The 21,309-nt window shown below is 48.1% G+C and overlaps 2 pseudogenes; both read left to right on the plus strand.

Annotated features, from left to right (window-relative positions):
* The first annotated feature begins 1,886 nt into the window (after positions 1-1,886).
* LOC119325798 overlaps positions 1,887-21,309 on the plus strand; it is a 28,185-nt pseudogene continuing 8,762 nt past the window's right edge.
* Positions 3,083-3,221, plus strand: LOC119327046 (annotated as a pseudogene).

Consider the following 21,309-nt stretch of genomic DNA (forward strand, 5'->3'; position numbering starts at 1 on the left):
CAGGCGATTTTTTCGCGCCGGCGCCGAAAAAACGGCCCATTCGCGCCCCCAGAACGCCGAAAATCGCCGGCTTGGGCCGAAAACAGCGCCGGCGGACCCAGCCCGAACCCGGCGCGCTGGGGGGCGCCCGGGGGCGCCGGGGCGAGTTGTTTTGGCCTCGTCTCCCCCCAACGTCCTCGGTTTCCGCGGGAAATCAATGGCAAGGCTGCCGCCGGTCAGCCTTGCCATTGATTCCTTCACGGGCGATGCTTCACGGGGCGGCGCCGACGCCTCCCCTCCCTCGCACGCGTACACACGGGCGCGGCCCGGCTATAAAAGCCGGCGGCCTCCACTCCACTCTCCTGTGCCCACACCAGCCCCGCCCGCCCCTCGCCGCCGTCCAGCCCCTCCCTCTCCCTGCCTCTCCCGCGCGCCGTCGCCGTCACCATGGCAGAATGTTTCCCCGGGGACGAGGCGGCGGCCAACGGCTTCGGCCGCCGTTCGCTCCGCGTTCTGGAGTCCTGGCTCCTGTTCCAGGCGAACATCCCGGCGCCGCCGGACAAGCGCGCCGGGCCATCGGGGTGGAGGCTCAGCGCCGGGGGAGTGCCCATTCCCCCGTTGCCCGACGCCACGGCGAAGCCGGAGTACTTCGCCGAGAGACGAAGCCGGGGTTGGCGCCGGTGAAGACGGAGCCGGGTCTGGCGCTGGCGAAGGCGGAGCTCGTCGACGACGACGCGGCCCTAGAATGGGCGCGCCAGGACTCCATTGCGATGGAGAAAGCGCGCCGGGAGAAGGCGAAGGAGCGCCAGCGCGCCGCCCTGCGCCGCTTCGAGGAGCGCCGACGCGGCCGCGACGAAGACGGAGTCGTCGTCCTATGCGACAGCGACGACGACGACGCGCCGCCGCCAGTCCACCATGGCGACGTCGGGTCCAGCCGGGGCGTCCGCGTCAAGGAGGAGAAGGCCGACGACGACGATGGCGGCGACGGCGGCGACGACTTCAGCCCCTTTCTTTTTTAGATTAGCTTAATAATGTAATGAAAATGGGCGAATTTGGCCGAAATTCGCCATGTTCAGACGAAATTTAACTACTCTTTGTCATAACTTCGCCGAACGCACCCCCCTTTTTTTTTACACTCGCCTGTGGGCGGCCCTGGGGCCCGACGGCTGGGCGACGACTCGCTCCAGGGCCTTTTTTTTCGCCGGCTCACCCCCAGGCGGCGCTTTTGGACGCCCCCTGGGGGGTCAACGGCTGGAGATGCCCTAACCTGCAGGTCTGGTGAATCGATGATTAAGTGCAGACTCACAACCACCGGCTCCGCGACATCTTCTCCTCCAGACTCCTTCCCGCTGCCATGCTCCACCAGGAGATCCTCCTCCTCCTCGTCGCACCTGCAGGCGGCCGTGGTGGCCTCGTCGGTAGCGAGGTGCGTCTTCTTGAGCACTCCTGCTCCTTTCCTCAGGGGAGCGGTGCGGAGACTCGACGGTGCTCGAGATGGAGCAGCGGAGAGGAGAGGAGGGAAGGGGGGGCTAGCGGGCAGGAGAGAAGGATTTGATGGAGAATCAGGGAACTCGTCATGGATCCGGGGAGCGACACTGGCGGCCGCACGGCGACGAAGAGATTGGGGAGGACACCATTGTCAAACCGTCTTTTCATTCGCTTTTCATGCGTGCTGGGATGCGATACCGACACGAGCAAAGTCGTATAAAAACGACACGTAGACCTATCATCCAAGCTCAGCCTAGATGCCATCGCTCCTACCGGCTGACATGCGGGCTCCAAGACGTAAAAGTAGCCAGACCTCTCACAGCGCTTCATTTTTTTGGGAGCTTAGTAACTCTAGGGATGCGTCGCACGCAGCTGCACCTCCGGCGACGGTACGAGTGTTTTACACGCAGTGTGACCAGATGATCCCGGCGGCGGCGCTGATCGTGTTGCTGCTGCAGCTCTGCATCTCGTCCGCGGCGGCCCAGGTCACAGGAGGTGCGGGGCTGCCGCCGGCGAGCTGCCCGACCAACTGTGGCAGCGTGAGTGTGCCGTACCCGTTCGGCATCGGCGAAGGGTGCTCCTGGCCAGTACTGCTCCTGGCAGGGCTTCAGCCTCACCTGCGTCCGGACGCGCGGCCGAGAGCGGCTGCTCATCGGCGGCCGCAGCGGCACCCTCAAGGTCGTGGACATCTCGCTGGCCAACTCCACGGTGCGCGTCATGGACACCGCGGGCGCCGTGAACATAACCTACCACGGGATCCCCGAGGGCAACGGCACGTGGGGCGGCCTCGCTGGCGCCCGCGCCGGCCCGTTCGTGGTGTCGGAGACGCGCAACCAGTTCCTGGTCACCGGGTGCAACGTGCAGGCCACGCTGCTCGGGGATGTTAGAATACGTATGTGCACAGGACTAGGACTTGGACTAGGACTTGGATTCCATGATGTATACGGGCCTGGACGGGACCGTCTCAACCTGTAAACGATCTCTACATCTCTGTAATATAAATATACGTCAAGGTGAACCCAATAGGGCACCACGAATCAATCTATCGATCTCTGATTTTTACATGGTAGCAGAGCCTTCTCTTCTAAATCGCATCTAGATGTCTATCGTTCCCTTCGGCAGTTCCTCAGGTGCTTCTTCCTCGATCACCCAGCCCATGGCGATGTTTGGCGACACTGCCCGCGAGAAGCTCGGCTGCGACAACTTCCTTCTGTGGAAGGCGACGGTTCTACCTCCGATTCGAGGGGCGCAGCTTGACGGATACCTCGACGACACAATTGAAGCTCCGGCCAAGACCATTGATGTCCAGAAGGCCGACAAATCAGGCACGGAGACAATGCCAAACCCCGAGTACGCTCGCTGGGTAGCCCAAGACCAGCAAGTTCTGGGATCGCTACTGACCTCTCTCTCCCGTGAAGTACTCACTCAAGTCGTCTCTATGAGGACTTCCGCGCAGGTCTGGACAGCTCTTGAGGAGATGTACTCCTCTGTCTCTCGGTCACGGATTATCCAACTCCGGACCCAGTTCGCTGGCACTCGAAAGAACGAGATGACTGCCACAACATACTTCACAAAGATGCGAGGCATTGCCGATGAACTCACAGCAGCAGGGAAGAAGATCGAAGACGATGATCTCATCTCTCAAATTCTTGCAGGATTAGACGCAGAATACAATCCTTTTGTCTCCTCCATTGCCGCAAGAACTGACGCCTATTCCCTGAGCGAAATTTATGCTCAGTTTCTTGCCTTTGAAGCACGCCTGGAGTCCCAAAATTCTGGGTCACAACAGTACAAACTCTTCCGTGAACCTATCTGCACGAGGGGATCGCGGCAAGGGAAATCGTGGCGGCAAATGCAATGGTGGCGGGAACCGTGGTGGCTACGGCAACAAAAACCGCGGTGGCTACAACAACAACTACGGCAACAACAGCCATAACTATGGCAACAATAGCTACCCCAACAATAATCGTGGCGGAGGACGATCAGGAGGTGGAGCAAATTTTCCCCGTGGTGAAAAGCCTACTTGTAAGATCTGTGGCAAGGTTGGGCATCCAGCTCATATGTGTTGGCATCGGTTCGACCGAGAGTATGTCACCGAAGAGAGATATGCTGGAGCAGCCACTACTTCGTATGGAGTTGACTCAGATTGGTATTTGATACCGGAGCAACCGATCATATTACAGGGGAGCTCGACAGGCTGACAACACACAAACGCTACAATGGTCCTGAACGAGTTCATGCAGCTAATGGTGCAGGTATGGATATTAGTCACATCGGTCATGTAGTCATTAATTCTTTTGATCATACTCGAAAATTTCATCTTAACGATGTACTTCATATTCCCCAAGCCACAAAAAGCCTAGTTTCGGCAAGTCGTTTTGCTTCTGATAATAATACCATTGTGGAAATTCACCCTCATTCTTTTCTTGTAAAGGACCCAGCAACGAAGGCAATCCTTCTAAGAGGCCGATGTGAGCAGGGTCTTTACCCAGTCAAGTCGTCTACAAACTGATTGGGGTGGTGAGTGTCACAAACTCAACTACTTTTTCCAACGTATTGGCATCACTCATCATGTTTCGTGTCCACATGCGCACCAACAAAACGGTTCCGCCGAGAGAAAGCATCGTCATATTGTTGAAGTTGGGCTTGCATTGCTTGCTCATGCCTCCATGCCACTTAAATTCTGGGATGAAGCGTTTCTTTCCGCTGTCTATCTTATTAATCGTGTTCCTAGTCGTGTCATCAATATGCTTTCCCCGCTTGAACGACTCTTTAATGAAAAACCTGACTATTCATTTCTTCGTGTTTTTGGTTGCGCATGTTGGCCTAATCTTCGACCATATAACACTCGCAAATTAGCTTTTCGCTCTGTTCGGTGCGCTTTCCTAGGCTACAGTAACAAACACAAGGGGTACAAGTGTCGTGATATTTCTTTTGGCCGTATATATATCTGTCGTGATGTTATTTTTGACGAATCTGTGTTCCCTTTTTCGCAACTTCATCCGAATGCCGGAGCCCGTCTTAGAGCCGAAATTCTTCTTTTGCCTCCAAACCTTCAGAATCCTACGAGTACTGATCAAGGGGGTGATGATTTGCATGATCATGTGGCCAATCCTACTAATGCATCCGATGCTTGTGTTGACAGTACTCAGGAACAGGAAAAACAGGGGCAAAAATTAGTGCAAAACAGCTCCGGTGGCCTTGATTTTGTGTGTGCAGTAGATGGCAGCAGGCGTGAGGCGGACTGTAGCAGACCGCATGCATGTCCAGAATCTACAACGGACTGTAGCAGACCGCATGCATGTCCAGAAAATACAATGGCACCGGGATCTGCTCCTTCCGCAGTGCTCAGTCCTCGGCAGCCGCATGGTGCGTGCAGGGACCCTTCGTCACGCACTGAACCAAGCACGCCCACGCATGGGAACCGCGGGATCCGTGCTGAACCAGCCGCCACTACGCCCCAATCTCCTGCTTCTTTTTCAGGATCTCCAGCCAACGAACCATCTTCGGGTGCACACAACAATGGATCTTCTGTCGCTTCTCCTGTTCAACAAGCAGTACAGCAGCCTGAATCTTCTGTGGCTTCACCAGTTCAACAAACAGTGCAACAACCTTCTGTTCCGGATCACGCTGTGACCCGCTCACGTAATAATATTTTCAGACCCAAGATTATCACGGATGGACGAGTTCGATGGTGCAAATTGTGCACGACAGGTGAGCCAAATAATCTGACCGAAGTTCATGATAAAAATTGGAAAGAAGCTATGGACGAGGAATATTCTGCGTTGATAGAAAATGATACATGGCATCTTGTGCCAGCTCAGAAGGGTACAAATATCATAGACTGCAAGTGGGTCTATAAAATAAAAAGGAAATCCAATGGAGAGATTGACAGATACAAAGCACGTCTCGTTGCCAAGGGATTCAAGCAGAGATATGGGATAGATTATGAAGACACTTTTAGCCCGGTTGTCAAAGCAGCAACAATTCGGTTAGTTCTTGCTTTGGCGGTGTCCAACAATTGGTGTCTTCGTTAGCTAGATGTGAAGAACGCGTTCCTTCATGGTGTTCTAGAAGGGAATGTGTACATGAGGCAACCTCCAGGATATGAAGATCCAACTAAGAGGCAATATGTGTGTAAATTGGATAAAGCTCTGTATGGCTTGAAATATGCTCATCGGGCGTGGTTTGCTAGACTCAGCTCGAAACTATTAGCTTTGGGATTTTCCTCTTCACGGGCGGACACATCATTGTTCTTCTTCAAGCGAGGTGGAGTTTCAATGTATCTTCTTATCTATGTGGATGACATCATAGTTGTGAGTTCATCCGATACTGCAGTTGAAGCCTTGCTCAAAGATCTTCGATGTGATTTTGCTCTCAAAGATTTGGGAAATCTCCATTATTTTCTTGGCATTGAGGTAAAAAAGAAAAAATAATGGAATATTGTTGACACAAGAGAAATATGCAAATGATATCCTCAAAAGAGTTGCGATGCAACGTTGCAAACCGTTGGATACGCCACTCAGTTTCAGAAAAGTTGTCAGCTGAAGATGGCGATTGGCTGGGTGACGAGGATGGAACTAGATACAGAAGTATAGTGGAAGCATTGCAGTACTTGACCTTGACAAGACCAGATATTGCTTTTGCTGTGAACAAGGTTTGTCAGTTTCTTCATTCACCCACTAGTACACACTGGACTGCAGTTAAGCAAATTCTACGATACATCAAAGGCACGGTTGGAGTAGGACTAAAAATTACAAAGTCGAAGTCTACCCTTGTGAGCGCTTTCTCAGATGCAGACTGGGCTGGTAATCCGGATGATCATCGATCCACAGGAGGTTTTGCTGTATATTTTGGTGACAATCTTGTTTCTTGGAGCGCTCAGAAGCAGGCAACAGTGTCGAGGTCAAGCACGGAACCTGAGTACAAATCCTTAGCCAATGCAATAGCTGAAATCATTTGGATTCAAACACTTCTCAAGGAGCTCGGAGTCAGTCAACCTAGGGTTGCATGTCTATGGTGTGACAATCTTGGAGCAACATATCTCTCAGCTAATCCAATATTTCATGCTCGAACTAAACACACTGAGGTTGATTATCACTTTGTTAGAGAGAGAGAGAGTTGCAGACAAGCTTCTCGAGATCAGATTCATCCCCTCCGGTGATCAGGTAGCGGATGGCTTCACGAAAGCACTTGCTACTAGACAATTAGAAGTATTCAAACGCAATCTTAACTTAGATAAGTTATGGTTGAAGGGGGGGTGTTAGAATACGTATGTGCACAGGACTAGGACTTGGACTAGGACTTGAATTCCATGATGTATACGGGCCTGGACGGGACAGTCTCAATCTGTAAACGATCTCTACATCTCTGTAATATAAATATACGTCAAGGCGAACCCAATAGGGCACCACGCATCAATCTATCGATCTCTGATTTTTACAGGGGAGACCGGCAACGTCATCGTCGGCTGCTCCGTCTTCTGTGCCATCAACGACCGGTGGTCGTGCGCCGCCACGAGCTCGCTCGAGGAAGTCGCCAACTGCGCCGGCATCGGCTGCTGCGAGACGCCCATCCCCATCGGCCGCCCGTCCTACGACCACTAGTAGAAAACCACCCATTAGTCCCGGTTCGTAAGGGCCTTTAGTCCCGGTTCGGAAACCGGGACTAATAGGTCGTTACTAATACCTCAACCCATTAGTCCCGGTTCAAACACGAACCGGGACCAATGTGCCTCCACGTGGCCCTGTGCGCCGAGCCCAGTCAGGGGGCCTTTGGTCCCGGTTGGTGGCTCCAACCGGGACCAAAAGGCATCCACGTGTCTGCATTCCAGTGGCTGGGGTTTTTGTTTTTTTTTGAAAGGAGGGGGGTTGGGGGTTTTGGGGGGTTAATTTAGGTGTTTCGTATATTGTGTTAGCTAGCTAATTAATAGAGAGAAGTGTCCTCTCTTATGTCCGTGCTTGGTCGACGCTACGTAGTATATATACATAAGTGATCGAGAGAACCATTCAGTATAGAAGTTCGTCATGCATACCGAGAGAAGTGATCGATCGACCTCTCCTTCTCCGAGAGATTGGTCGAACAACAAGTTTTACTGGCTACATACATGTACAATCTATATAAGATCTCTTAATTACAAACCACTAGCATTTGAATTGAAGTTCCACATGGTATTCTCCGGCTTTACTGATGACGTGTTCAAGAAAGAATCCCGCCAATTCCTCTTGAATTGCTTTCATGCGATCTGGTTCTAGGAGTTCATCCCGCATCTGCCACGTCTAATTAATTTGAAGAAGGGGGTTAATTAATACATATATATGAATGAAACTCAACAGAAATGATGGTGTAATAAAATGAAATTGTGAATATTGCTTACGCACTTCATATTGTCTTCTAGAGTAGCCCCGCTTGTTTTTCAAAGTCGCGTTGTGGTGAACTCGCACACGTAGTATCCACAGAAATCATTCCCTTCCTCCTGCCACAAGCACTTTACGAGAAATAGAGGTCAATCAAACTGATAATGAAGCATTATATAAATGGCATTGATGAAAGTATAGCTATAGAATCAACGGGAGATGCGCGCCAGTAGTACTTACTTTCGGGTATACATATCGCAGCTCCTTCGGCAGTCCCGAAGCTTGTGCGGTGAACTGTTTCCAAACCCTGCAAGACAAAGAAAATAATAATTATTACTTGAGATATCAGGAAATGAACAAAAAGTTGCCGATATGGTGCGATAATGATCGATTGAACTTACTTGCTGAGCATTTCAGTCATGTCCGCATAGGTGCTGGGATCTTTTCGTCTGGAGTCTAAGACGGTTACTAGTCCACGCTCAAGCTTAATCTCCAGAAGAATATAGTGGTACCTGCACGCATGCATAACTCATCAATTACATTAACCTCGCTCGAGTAATAAGGAAAACCCAATATGCACACGACAGTAACACTCACGGGCCGTTGTAAGGAAAGAGTATGGTATATTTGTTTTGATTTTTGATCAATGATTGTAGCAAGTTGTCCTCGGCCTCTTCGACGCGCTTTTTAACCAGAAATACATCTATGATATTTGTGTTAATGAACCCAATATCATAGATTTCATTTTTTTTTGCACTCGACGATCTTCAATCTGCATAATATATTGAGGATAATTAATTATAAATACATGCAATGAAAGAGCCGAGCTATATATACAGACTAATGACAGAAATAGTACTTACAGGCAGTAGCAAAAGACCATTAATTTATCGAGGGCCTTAAGATTGAAGAACTCGAAGAACTCCTCAAATGGAATAGACAACACATCATTTGAAATGAGGTCGTGCTCCTCTTTAATTTTCAGATACAAAGTGTTCGTCCCCTCAGACTCTCTGCAGGTTTTCATGTACCAACTATGGAATCTTCACATCATTGTTGTCAGAGACTTTTCATCTTTGACGAGAGGCTTCCCGTACTCGTATCTGAATAAGTCCACCTCCATGAAATCAGGAAGTACATCGTCAGGCAGGTAATCTTCAAGATTGCCATAACCGGCCACCGTCCCCGGAGGATTAGACACATTGAGCGGGGGGCACGATTGCTGTGCTTGTTCGCCAAGCTGGGCAATTTTTTTCCCCTTTGCTCGTTGTTCTTTTGACCTTTTATCACTGACAGTAGTTCCCGACCGCTTGGCTTGGAGATATGTCTGTTCAGTAATGCGCTCATAGTTGGTTCTCGATGGAGACTTTGGTGGTTTCCTCAGGGCATCGAGAGTGCGCTTTGCTTTCACCGGATCTACCTTCTCCTCCGAAGGTGGATGTATCTTTGCTTTCACCCCTTCAAAGAACTCCTTCACTTGGGCCTGCACGATCGTATTGTTTTCCTCCTTGGTCCTCTCGTACGATAACTTCTCTAGAGGCTTTAGAGGTGGACCGTATCTGTATTGCCTCTCTCTTCTTGTGCTGCTAGACGCCGGAGCAGACGGAGCGGCTGCGGCGTCTATCTTCTTTCGTGCTTGCTTACGAGGCGGAAGAGAAGGACTACGACGCGTCGGAGCAGCCGGGGCGGCAGCGGGTCTCTTCCGCCCTTGCTGGCGAGGTGGAGAAGGAGGAGGCAGAGTGCCGCCACGCGCCGGAGAAGGAGGCGGAGTGCCGCCACGCGTGCCCTGATCGTCACTCGCCGGAGGAGGAGGCGGTGGAGGAGGCGGAGTGCCGCCACGCGTGCCCTGATCATCACTCGCCGGAGGAGGAGGCGGTGGAGGAGGCGGAGTGCCCTGACTCGCCGTAGGAGGAGGAGGAGGCGGAGGCGTCCAGTTCAGAAGGTCGATGAGCTCCTTCCGCCATAGGCATGGAGTCTTCAGAGCAGAACCCAGCCTAGTCTCCCCTTCACCCGTAGGGTGCTCAAGCGCGAGGTCCTCAAATCCCTCCGTTATTTCATCCACCATCACCTTAGCAAATCCTTCTGGAATCGGCTGGCAGTGATAAGTTGTGCCGGGTCCACTAGGATAAACTTGGCCAACAGCCGCCTTGACCTTCAAATTCATGCATCGCGCCATAATGTGGCAATTTTGAGACTCCGTGATACCATCCACGGGATAGCTGGCAGGAGCCGTCAAGACATGCTCTGGCTGAAGCAGCTCGGTGGAAGCAACGCTGCTTCTCCGCTGAGATGGCGGGGTAGCTTCGGGGGAAGCTTCGGCATGTCGTTTGTTGCGATCTGCTGCTTCTCGTTCCTCTTCTCGATCCTCTAGCCCCATTACCCTTCCAAGCAGCGCCTGCATTTGGTCCTGCTCCAGTTTCTTCCTCCTCTTGTGGGTTTTGTAACCCCCTGCGTTCGGAAAACCAACCTTCCACGGAAGGGAGCCTGGCGTGCCTCGTGTCCGTCCAGGGTGCTCGGGATTCCCAAGGGCCATTGTGAGCTCGTCCTTCTCCCTGTTTGGAAGGAACGTCCCTCGCTGCGCTGCATCGATATAGTGTCGAAGGTTCTTGACTGGTGTTTGCAGTTGCTCGTCCGTCCACTGACACTGCCCTGTTACAGGGTCCAAGGTTCCGCCAGCCCCGAAGAACCAAGTCCGGCAACGGTCTGGCCAGCGCATTGTCTCTGGTTCGATCCCTTTTTCAAGCAGATCATGCTCAGACTTGGACCACTTAGGCCGGGCTTTGAGGTAGCCACCTGACCCCGTGCGATGGTGAAGCTTCTTCTTCGTAGCATTTTTCTTGTTTGTCTCCGACATCTTCTTACTCTTTTCCGATGTCTTGTGGGCCACAAATGCGGGCCAGTGATCTTTGATCTTCTCATATTTGCCGATGAATTCTGGTGTCTCTTTTTTCTTGACAAACTGGTTCAGCTCTTTCCTCCACCTCCTCATTAGGCCTGCCATCTTCTTAAGAGCACAAGACTTGATTAATTGCTCTTTAACTGGCTTCTCCGGATCCTCCTCTGGCGGTAGGGTGAAATTTGCCTTCAGCTCATTCCAAAGATCTTCTTTCTGCATATCATTGACATAAGACACCTCAGCGTCTTCATCCTTAGCAGGCTTATACCATTGCTGGATGCTGATCGGGATCCTGTCCCTAACAAGAACCCCGCACTGAGCAGAAAATGCCTTCTTTGTCCGGATGGGTTCAATCGGTTCGCCGTCGGGCGCGATTTCTATGATCTTAAACTTTTCATCCGAACTCAACTTTTTCTTCGGGCCTCGTCTCCTTACCGAAGTTGTGCTCGATCCGGAGGGCTAGAAATTATAAGGAAGAAAGACGACAGTAATTAATATGTGTACATATACCAAAACAATGGATGCATCAATTAACTTGTCAGCACGGGCTTAACTAATATATATATACCTGGCCGGACTCGGTTCGGTGACCGGAGCAGTCAGCACGGTCTCCTTCGTCTTGTACCTCCATTGTGTCACCGGAGCCATCATGAACATAGTCCTCCTCTTGTACCGGCATTAATGGGTCGAAGCCATCATAATCATAGCCCTCTTCTTCATCCAGCTGACCAACGGTGTCGATGAGAAATGACGCAACATCATCACTTCCATTTGCGATTATTTCCCCCAACATCGCTTCTGCTTCTTCGTCTCGGGAGTGCTCCATAGTTTCTGCAAATATTGACAACATGTCAATTATTATTCAAACATGGTACATAGTGGCAAACGTAGAACTAGCTAGCTAATCACAATAAGGAATCATGTTAGTGGCCTCGACGCTGCTTCTCTAGGGTTTGGGGTCGCCTCGACACAAAGCTTCAAGGGTTTGGGGTGGCCTCGACGATAACGCTCTTTTAACTTGATAAATTTGGGTGGCCTCGAGAGAGTTAATTTGTCGGGTAGGGGCGCGGCGGGAGGGGGTACGTAGGAGACCTGCAACATCGTTTTCTCTCTAGGGTTTGGGTGTCCTCGAGAGTTTTGGTCGAGCGAGAGGGCCGAGTGTTGGGTAACGTAGCAAAAATTCAAAATTTTCCTACGTAACACCAAGATCTATCTATGGAGAGACCAGCAACGAGTAGAAAGAAGGAGAGTTTGCATCTACATACCCTTGTAGATCGCTAAGCGGAAGCGTTCAAGTGAACGGGGTTGATGGAGTCGTACTCGTCGTGATTCAGATCACCGATGATCAAGTGCCGAACGGACGGCACATCCGCGTTCAACACACGTACAGCCCGGTGACGTCTCCCACGCCTTGATCCAGCAAGGAGAGAGGGAGAGGTTGAGGAAGACTCCATCCAGCAGCAGCACAACGGCGTGGTGGTGATGGAGGAGCGTGGCAATCCTGCAGGGCTTCGCCAAGCACCTACGGGAGAGGAGGAGGTGTCACGGGAGGGAGGGAGGCGCCAAGGGCTCAGGTATGGATGCTCTCCCTCCCCTCCACTATATATAGGGGCAGGGGAGAAGGGGGAGGCGCAGCCTTGCCCCCTACTCCAAGAAAGGGGTGCGGCTAAGGAGGGGGGAGGAGTCCATCCTCCCCAAGGCACCTCGGAGGTGCCTTCCCCCTTTAGGACTCTCCCCTTTTTCCTTTATCTTGGCGCATGGGCCTCTAGGGGATGGTGCCCTTGGCCCATGTAGGCCAAGGCGCACCCCCTACAGCCCATGTGGCCCCCCGGGACAGGTGGCCCCACCCGGTGGGCCCCTGGGACCCTTCCGGTGGTCCCGGTACAATACCGATGACCCCGAAACTTGTCCCGATGGCCGAAACAGGACTTCCTATATATAAATCTTTACCTCCGGACCATTCCGGAACTCCTCGTGACGTCCGGGATCTCATCCGGGACTCCGAACAACATTCGGTTACCACATACAAGCTTCCTTTATAACCCTAGCGTCATCGAACCTTAAGTGTGTAGACCCTACGGGTTCGGGAGACATGTAGACATGACCGAGACGTTCTCCGGTCAATAACCAACAGCGGGATCTGGATACCCATGATGGCTCCCACATGTTCCACGATGATCTCATCGGATGAACCACGATGTCAAGGACTTAATCAATCCCGTATTCAATTCCCTTTGTCTAGCGGTATTTTACTTGCCCGAGATTCGATCGTCGGTATACCGATACCTTGTTCAATCTCGTTACCGGCAAGTCACTTTACTCGTTCCGTAACACATCATCCCGTGATCAACTCCTTGGTCACATTGCGCATATGATGATGTCCTACCGAGTGGGCCCAGAGATACCTCTCCGTTTACACGGAGTGACAAATCCCAGTCTCGATCCGCATAAAACAATAGATACTTTCGGAGATACCTGTAGTGCACCTTTGTAGTCACCCAGTTACGTTGTGACGTTTGATACACCCAAAGCACTCCTACGGTATCCAGGAGTTACACGATCTCATGGTCGAAGGAAGAGATACTTGACATTGGCAAAGCTCTAGCAAATGAACTACACGATCTTTTGTGCTAGTCTTAGGATTGGGTCTTGTCCATCACATCATTCTCCTAATGATGTGATCCCGTTATCAATGACATCCAATGTCCATAGCCAGGAAACCATGACTATCTGTTGATCACAACGAGCTAGTCAACTAGAGGCTCACTAGGGACATATTGTGGTCTATGTATTCACACGTGCATTACGATCTCCGGATAATACAGTTATAGCATGAATAAAAGACAATTATCATGAACAAGGAAATATAATAATAATACTTTTATTATTGCCTCTAGGGCATATTTCCAACAGTCTCCCACTTGCACTAGAGTCAATAATCTAGTTCACATCGCCATGTGATTAACACTCATAGGTCACATCGTCATGTGACTAATACCCAAGAGTTTACTAGAATCAGTAGTCTAGTTCACATCACTATGTGATTAATACTCAATGAGTTTTAGGTTTGATCATGTTGCTTGTGAGAGAGGTTTTAGTCAACGGGTCTGAACCTTTCAGATCCGTGTGTGCTTTACAAATCTCTATGTCATCTCCTAGATGCAGCTACCACGCTCTATTTGGAGCTATTCCAAATAACTGTTCTACTTGGAGCTATTCTAAATTATTGCTCCATTATATGTATCCGGTCTCTCTACTCAGAGCTATCCGGATAGGTGTCAAGCTTGCATCGTCGTAACCTTTACGACGAACTCTTTTACCACCTCCATAATTGAGAAAATTCCTTAGTCCACTAGTTACTAAGGATAACTTTGACCGCTATCCTGTGATCCATTCATGGATCACTCTTGTACCCCTTGACTGACTCATGGCAAGGCACACTTCAGGTGCGGTACATAGCATAGCATACTGAAGAGCCTGCGTCTTAAGCATAGGGGACGACCTTCGTCCTTTCTCTCTATTTTGCCGTGGTCGAGCTTTAAGTCTTAACTTCGTACCTTACAACTCAGGCAAGAACTCCTTCTTTGACTGGTCCATCTTGAACACCTTCAAGATCATGTCAAGGTATGTGCTCATTTGAAAGTATTATTAAGCATTTTGATCTATCCTTATAGATCTTGATGCTCAATGTTCAAGTAGCTTAATCCAGGCTTTCCATTGAAAAACACTTTTAGAATAACCTTATATGCTTTCCGGAAATTCTACGTCATTTCTGATCAACAATATGTCAACAACATATACTCATCAGAAATTCTATAGTGCTCCCACTCACTTCTTTGGAAATACAAGTTTCTTATAAACTTTGTATAAATCCAAAATCTTTGATCATCATCAAAGCATACATTCCAACTCCGAGATGCTCACTCCAGTCCTTAGAAGGATTGCTGGAGCTTTGCATACTTATTAGCATCTTTCGGGATTGACAAAACCTTCCGGTTGTATCACATACAACCTTTCCTAATTAAAATCATCGAGGAAACAATGTTTTGACATCCTATCTGCAAGATTTCATAAATAATGCAGTAATCGCTAATATAATTCCAACAGACTCTTAAGATCACTACGAGTGAGAAAATCTCATCGTAGTCAACTCCTTGAACTTGTCGGAAAACATCTTAACGACAAGTCGAGCTTTCTTAATGGTGACATTTACCATCATTGTCCGTCTTCCTTTTGAAATCCATCTGTACTCATTAGCCTTACGACCATCGAGCCGTTCTGCCAAAGTCTACACTTTGTTTTCATACATGGATCCTCTCTCGGATTTTATGGCCTCAAGCCATTTATCGGAATCCGGGCCCACCATCGGTTCCCCATAGCTCGTAGGTTCATTGTTGGCTAGCAACATGACCTTCAAGACAAGATTACGTACCACTCTGAAGTAGTACGCGTCCTTGTCGTCCTATGAGGTTTGGTAGTGACTTGATCCGAAGTTTCATGATCAATATCATAAGCTTCCACTTCAATTGGTGTAGGTGCCACAGGAACAACTTCCTGTGCCCTGTCACACACTAGTTGAAGAGACGGTTCAATAACCTCATCAAGTCTCCACCATCCTCCCACTCAATTCTTTTGAGAGAAACTTTTCCTCGAGAAAGGACCCGATTCAAGAAACAATCCATATTGCTTTCGGATCTGAATTAGGAGGTATACCCAACTGTTTTGGGTTTCCTATGAAGATGCATTTTATCCGCATTGGGTTCGAGCTTATCAACCTGAAACTTTTTCATATAAGCGTCGCAGCCCCAAACTTTTAAGAAACGACAACTTAGGTTTCTCTAAACCATAATTCATACGGTGTCATCTCATCGGAATTACGTGGTGCCCTATTTAAAGTGAATGTGGTTGTCTCTAATGCCTAACCCATGAACGATAGTGGTAATTCGATAAGAGACATCATGGTACGCACCATATCCAATAGGGTGCAACTATGATGTTCGGACACACCATCATACTATGGTGTTCCAGGCGGTATTAATTGTGAAACAATTTCCACAATGTCTTAATTGTGTGCCAAACTCGTAATTCAGATATTCATCTCTATGATCATATCACAGACATTTTATCCTCTTGTTACAATGATCTTCTACTTCACTCTGAAATTATTTGAACCATTCAATAATTCAGACTTGTGTTTCATCAAGTAAATATTCTCAACATCTACTCGAATCATCTGTGAAGTAAGAACATAACGATATTCACTGCATGCCTCAACACTCATTGGACTGCACACATCAAAATGTGTTGCTTCCAATAAGTTGCTATCTTGTTCCATTTTACTGAAACCGAGGCTTTTCAGTCATCTTGCCTAAGTGGTATGATTTGCATATCTCAAGTGATTCAAAATCAAGTGAGTTCAAATGGTCCATTTGCATGGAGTTTCTTCATGCATATATACCAATAGACATGGTTCGCATGTCTCAAACTTTTCAAAAATGAGTGAGTCCAAAGATCCATCAACATGGAGCTTCTTCATGCGTTTTATACCATTATGACTTACATGGCAGTGCCACAAGTAGGTGGTACTATCATTACTATCTTTTGGCATGAACATGTGTATCACTACGATCAAAACTCAATAAACCATTCCTTTATGTGCAAGAGCACTTATTCAGGTTTAATACTAATCTTGATGGTAGAGGGAGCGTGCGATGTTAGATCACATCAAACTTGGAAACACTTCCAACACGTATCGTCAGCTCACCTTTAGCTAGTCTCCGTTTTATTCCGTAGCTTTTATTTCGAGTTACTAACACTTAGCAACCGAACCGGTATCTAATACCCTGGTGCTACTAGGAGTACTAGTAAAGTACACATTAACATAATGTATATCTAATATACTTCTATCGACCTTGCCAGCCTTCTCATCTACCAAGTATCTAGGGTAATTCTGCTCCAGTGGCTGTTCCCCTTATTACAGAAGCACTCAGTCTCGGGTTTGGGTTCAACCTTGGATTTCTTCACTAGAGCAGCAGCTGAATTGCCGTTTCATGAAGTATCCCTTCTTGCCCTTGCCCTTCTTGAAACTAGTGGTTTCACCAACCATCAACAATTGATGCTCCTTCTTGATTTCTACTTTCGCGGTGTCAAACATCGTGAATACCTCAAGGATCATCTTATTTATCCCTGATATATTATAGTTCATCACGAAGCTCTAGCAGCTCGGTGGCAATGATTTTGGGGAAACATCACTATCTCATCTGGAAGATTAACTCCCACTTGATTCAAGTGATTGTTGCACTCAGACAATCTGAGCACAAGCTCAACGATTGAGATTTTCTCCCTTAGTTTGCAGGCTAAGAAAATCGTCGGAGGTCTCAAACCTCTTGACGTGGGCACGAGCCTGAAATCCCAATTTCAGCCCTCGAAACATCTCATATGTTCCGCGACGTTTCGAAAACGTCTTTGGTGCCTCTACTTAAACCATTTTACTGAACTATCACGTAGTTATCAAAACGTGTATGTTCGATGTTCGAAACATCCACAAACGATGTTTGGGGTTCAGCACACTAAGCGGTGCATTAAGGACATAAGCTTTCTACTGATCGCATAATCGCTACTGTCAACTTTCAACTATATTTTCTCTAGGAACATATCTAAAACAGTAGAACTATAGCGTGAGCTATGACATAATTTGCAAAAGGTCTTTTGACTATGTTCAGGATAATTAAGTTCATCTTATGAACTCCCACTCAGATAGACATCCCTCTGGTCATCTAAGTGATCACATGATCCGAGTCAACTAGGCCGTGTCCGATCATCACGTGAGACGGACTAGTCATCATCGGTGAACATCTTCATGTTGATCGTATCTGCTATACGACTCATGCTCGACCTTTCGGTCTCCATGTTCCGAGGCCATGTCTGCACATGCTAGGCTCGTCAAGTTAACCCTAAGTGTATTGCTGTGTAAATCTGTCTTACACCCGTTGTATGTGAACGTAAGAATCCATCACACCCGATCATCACGTGGTGCTTAGAAGCGACGAACTGTAGCAACGGTGCACAGTTAGGGGAGAACACTTCTTGAAATTTTGTAAGGGATCATCTTATTTACTACCGTCGTTCTAAGCAAACAAGATGCATAAACATGATAAACATCACATGCAATCAAATAGAGTAGTGACATGATATGGCCAATATCATATAGCTCCTTTGATCTTCATCTTCGGGGCTCCATGATCATCATCGTCACCGGCATGACACCATGATCTCCATCATCATGATCTCCATCATCGTGTCTTCATGAAGTTGTCACGCCAACGACTACTTCTACTTCTATGGCTAACGCGTTTAGCAATAAAGTAAAGTAAGTTACATGGCGTTCTTCAATGACACGCAGGTCATACAAAAAATAAAGACAACTCCTATGGCTCCTGCCGGTTGTCATACTCATCGACATGCAAGTCGTGAATCCTATTACAAGAACATGATCAATCTCATACATCACATATATTCATTCATCACATCCTTTGGCCATATCACATCACATAGCATACCCTGCAAAAACAAGTTAGACGTCCTCTAATTGTTGTTGCATGTTTTACGTGGCTGCTATGGGTTTCTAGCAAGAACGTTTCTTACCTACGCAAGACCACAACGTGATATGCCAATTGCTATTTACCCTTCATAAGGACCCTTTTCATCGAATCCGTTCCGACTAAAGTGGGAGAGACTGGCACCCGCTAGCCACCTTATGCACCAAGTGCATGTCAATCGGTGGAACCTGTCTCACGTAAGAGTACGTGTAAGGTCGGTCCGGGCCGCTTCATCCCACAATACCGTCGAAACAAGATTGGACTAGTAACGGTAAGCATATTGAACAACATCAACGCCCACAACTACTTTGTGTTCTACTCGTGCAAAGAATCTGCGCAATAGACCTAGCTCATGATGCCACTGTTGGGTAACGTAGCAGAAATTCAAAATTTTCCTACGTAACACCAAGATCTATCTATGGAGAGACCAGCAACGAGTAGAAAGAAGGAGAGTTTGCATCTACATACCCTTGTAGATCGCTAAGCGGAAGCGTTCAAGTGAACGGGGTTGATGGAGTCGTACTCGTCGTGATTCAGATCACCGATGATCAAGTGCCGAACGGACGGCACCTCCGCGTTCAACACACGTACAGCCCGGTGACGTCTCCCACGCCTTGATCCAGCAAGGAGAGAGGGAGAGGTTGAGGAAGACTCCATCCAGCAGCAGCACAACGGCGTGGTGGTGATGGAGGAGCGTGGCAATCCTGCAGGGCTTCGCCAAGCACCTACGGGAGAGGAGGAGGTGTCACGGGAGGGAGGGAGGCGCCAAGGGCTCAGGTATGGATGCTCTCCCTCCCCTCCACTATATATAGGGGCAGGGGAGAAGGGGGAGGCGCAGCCTTGCCCCCTACTCCAAGAAAGGGGTGCGGCTAAGGAGGGGGGAGGAGTCCATCCTCCCCAAGGCACCTCGGAGGTGCCTTCCCCCTTTAGGACTCTCCCCTTTTTCCTTTATCTTGGCGCATGGGCCTCTAGGGGCTGGTGCCCTTGGCCCATGTAGGCCAAGGCGCACCCCCTACAGCCCATGTGGCCCCCCGGGACAGGTGGCCCCACCCGGTGGGCCCCCGGGACCCTTCCGGTGGTCCCGGTACAATACCGATGACCCCGAAACTTGTCCCGATGGCCGAAACAGGACTTCCTATATATAAATATTTACCTCCGGACCATTCCGGAACTCCTCGTGACGTCCGGGATCTCATCCGGGACTCCGAACAACATTCGGTTACCACATACAAGCTTCCTTTATAACCCTAGCGTCATCGAACCTTAAGTGTGTAGACCCTACGGGTTCGGGAGACATGTAGACATGACCGAGACGTTCTCCGGTCAATAACCAACAGCGGGATCTGGATACCCATGATGGCTCCCACATGTTCCACGATGATCTCATCGGATGAACCACGATGTCAAGGACTTAATCAATCCCGTATTCAATTCCCTTTGTCTAGCGGTATTTTACTTGCCCGAGATTCGATCGTCGGTATACTGATACCTTGTTCAATCTCGTTACCGGCAAGTCACTTTACTCGTTCCGTAACACATCATCCCGTGATCAACTCCTTGGTCACATTGCGCATATGATGATGTCCTACCGAGTGGGCCCAGAGATACCTCTCCGTTTACACGGAGTGACAAATCCCAGTCTCGATCCGCATAAAACAATAGATACTTTCGGAGATACCTGTAGTGCACCTTTATAGTCACCCAGTTACGTTGTGACGTTTGATACACCCAAAGCACTCCTACGGTATCCAGGAGTTACACGATCTCATGGTCGAAGGAAGAGATACTTGACATTGGCAAAGCTCTAGCAAATGAACTACACGATCTTTTGTGCTAGTCTTAGGATTGGGTCTTGTCCATCACATCATTCTCCTAATGATGTGATCCCGTTATCAACGACATCCAATGTCCATAGCCAGGAAACCATGACTATCTGTTGATCACAACGAGCTAGTCAACTAGAGGCTCACTAGGGACATATTGTGGTCTATGTATTCACACGTGCATTACGATCTCCGGATAATACAGTTATAGCATGAATAAAAGACAATTATCATGAACAAGGAAATATAATAATAATACTTTTATTATTGCCTCTAGGGCATATTTCCAACACCGAGGGGGGTGCTGCAGTTGTATCTAGAGGGGGTTATATCGACAACGACGCGACATACATATACATGGGAAAATAATGTTATCGGGGAGGGGGTATCGGTACCACCCCCTCATGTTGAAGTTTCTTCTTTCTCCTTTCCTTTCTTTCTTCTTCTCCTATTCTTTTTCTTCTTCTCCCTCGAGAAAGGAAAATAATTAAGGAAAAGGAAGAAAAGAGGAAGAAGGAAGAAGGAAGAAGAAGAAGAAGTAAAAGAAGAAAAAAACGAGGAGAAGAAGAAAGGATTAGAGGAGAAGAAGAAAAAAATAGAATTTCTTTTTTCTCCTCTATTCCTTTCTTCTTCTCCTCTTCTTTTTCTTCTTTTTTCCTCTTCTTATTAATTTCTCCTCTTCTTCCTCTCCTCTTTTTCTCCTTTCTTCCTCTTCTTATTTTCCTTTTTCCTCTCATTCTTTTAGTATTGCTTGTTTTAAAAAAATGTTCAAATAGAAAATTTCGAAAAAAAACAAAGGTTTTGCCTAATGCATTGTTCATATGAATATACAAACATTTGCATATTCTACAATAATTAATATCAACAAAAAAAATCTATGAACAGAAAAAAAACCTAACTTTTCTAAAAATCTATCTTTTGCATATATGAAAACATTAATACACATATGAACAATAAATACATATATCAACAAAAACATAATCTGAACAATTTTTAAACATTACATACACATAGCCACATACATACACATATACATTATATATATATATATATATATACATTGAACAAAAAAATAAAACTAATAAAAATGAAAGAAAAAATAGAGCCGGTGCGGCGCGGCGGCTCACAGCGGTGGCGGCGCGCGGGGGCGGGCAACGGCGACGGGGCAG

This window comes from Triticum dicoccoides, chromosome 6B (genome assembly GCF_002162155.2).
Source record: "Triticum dicoccoides isolate Atlit2015 ecotype Zavitan chromosome 6B, WEW_v2.0, whole genome shotgun sequence".
NCBI classification, from domain to species: domain Eukaryota; kingdom Viridiplantae; phylum Streptophyta; class Magnoliopsida; order Poales; family Poaceae; genus Triticum; species Triticum dicoccoides.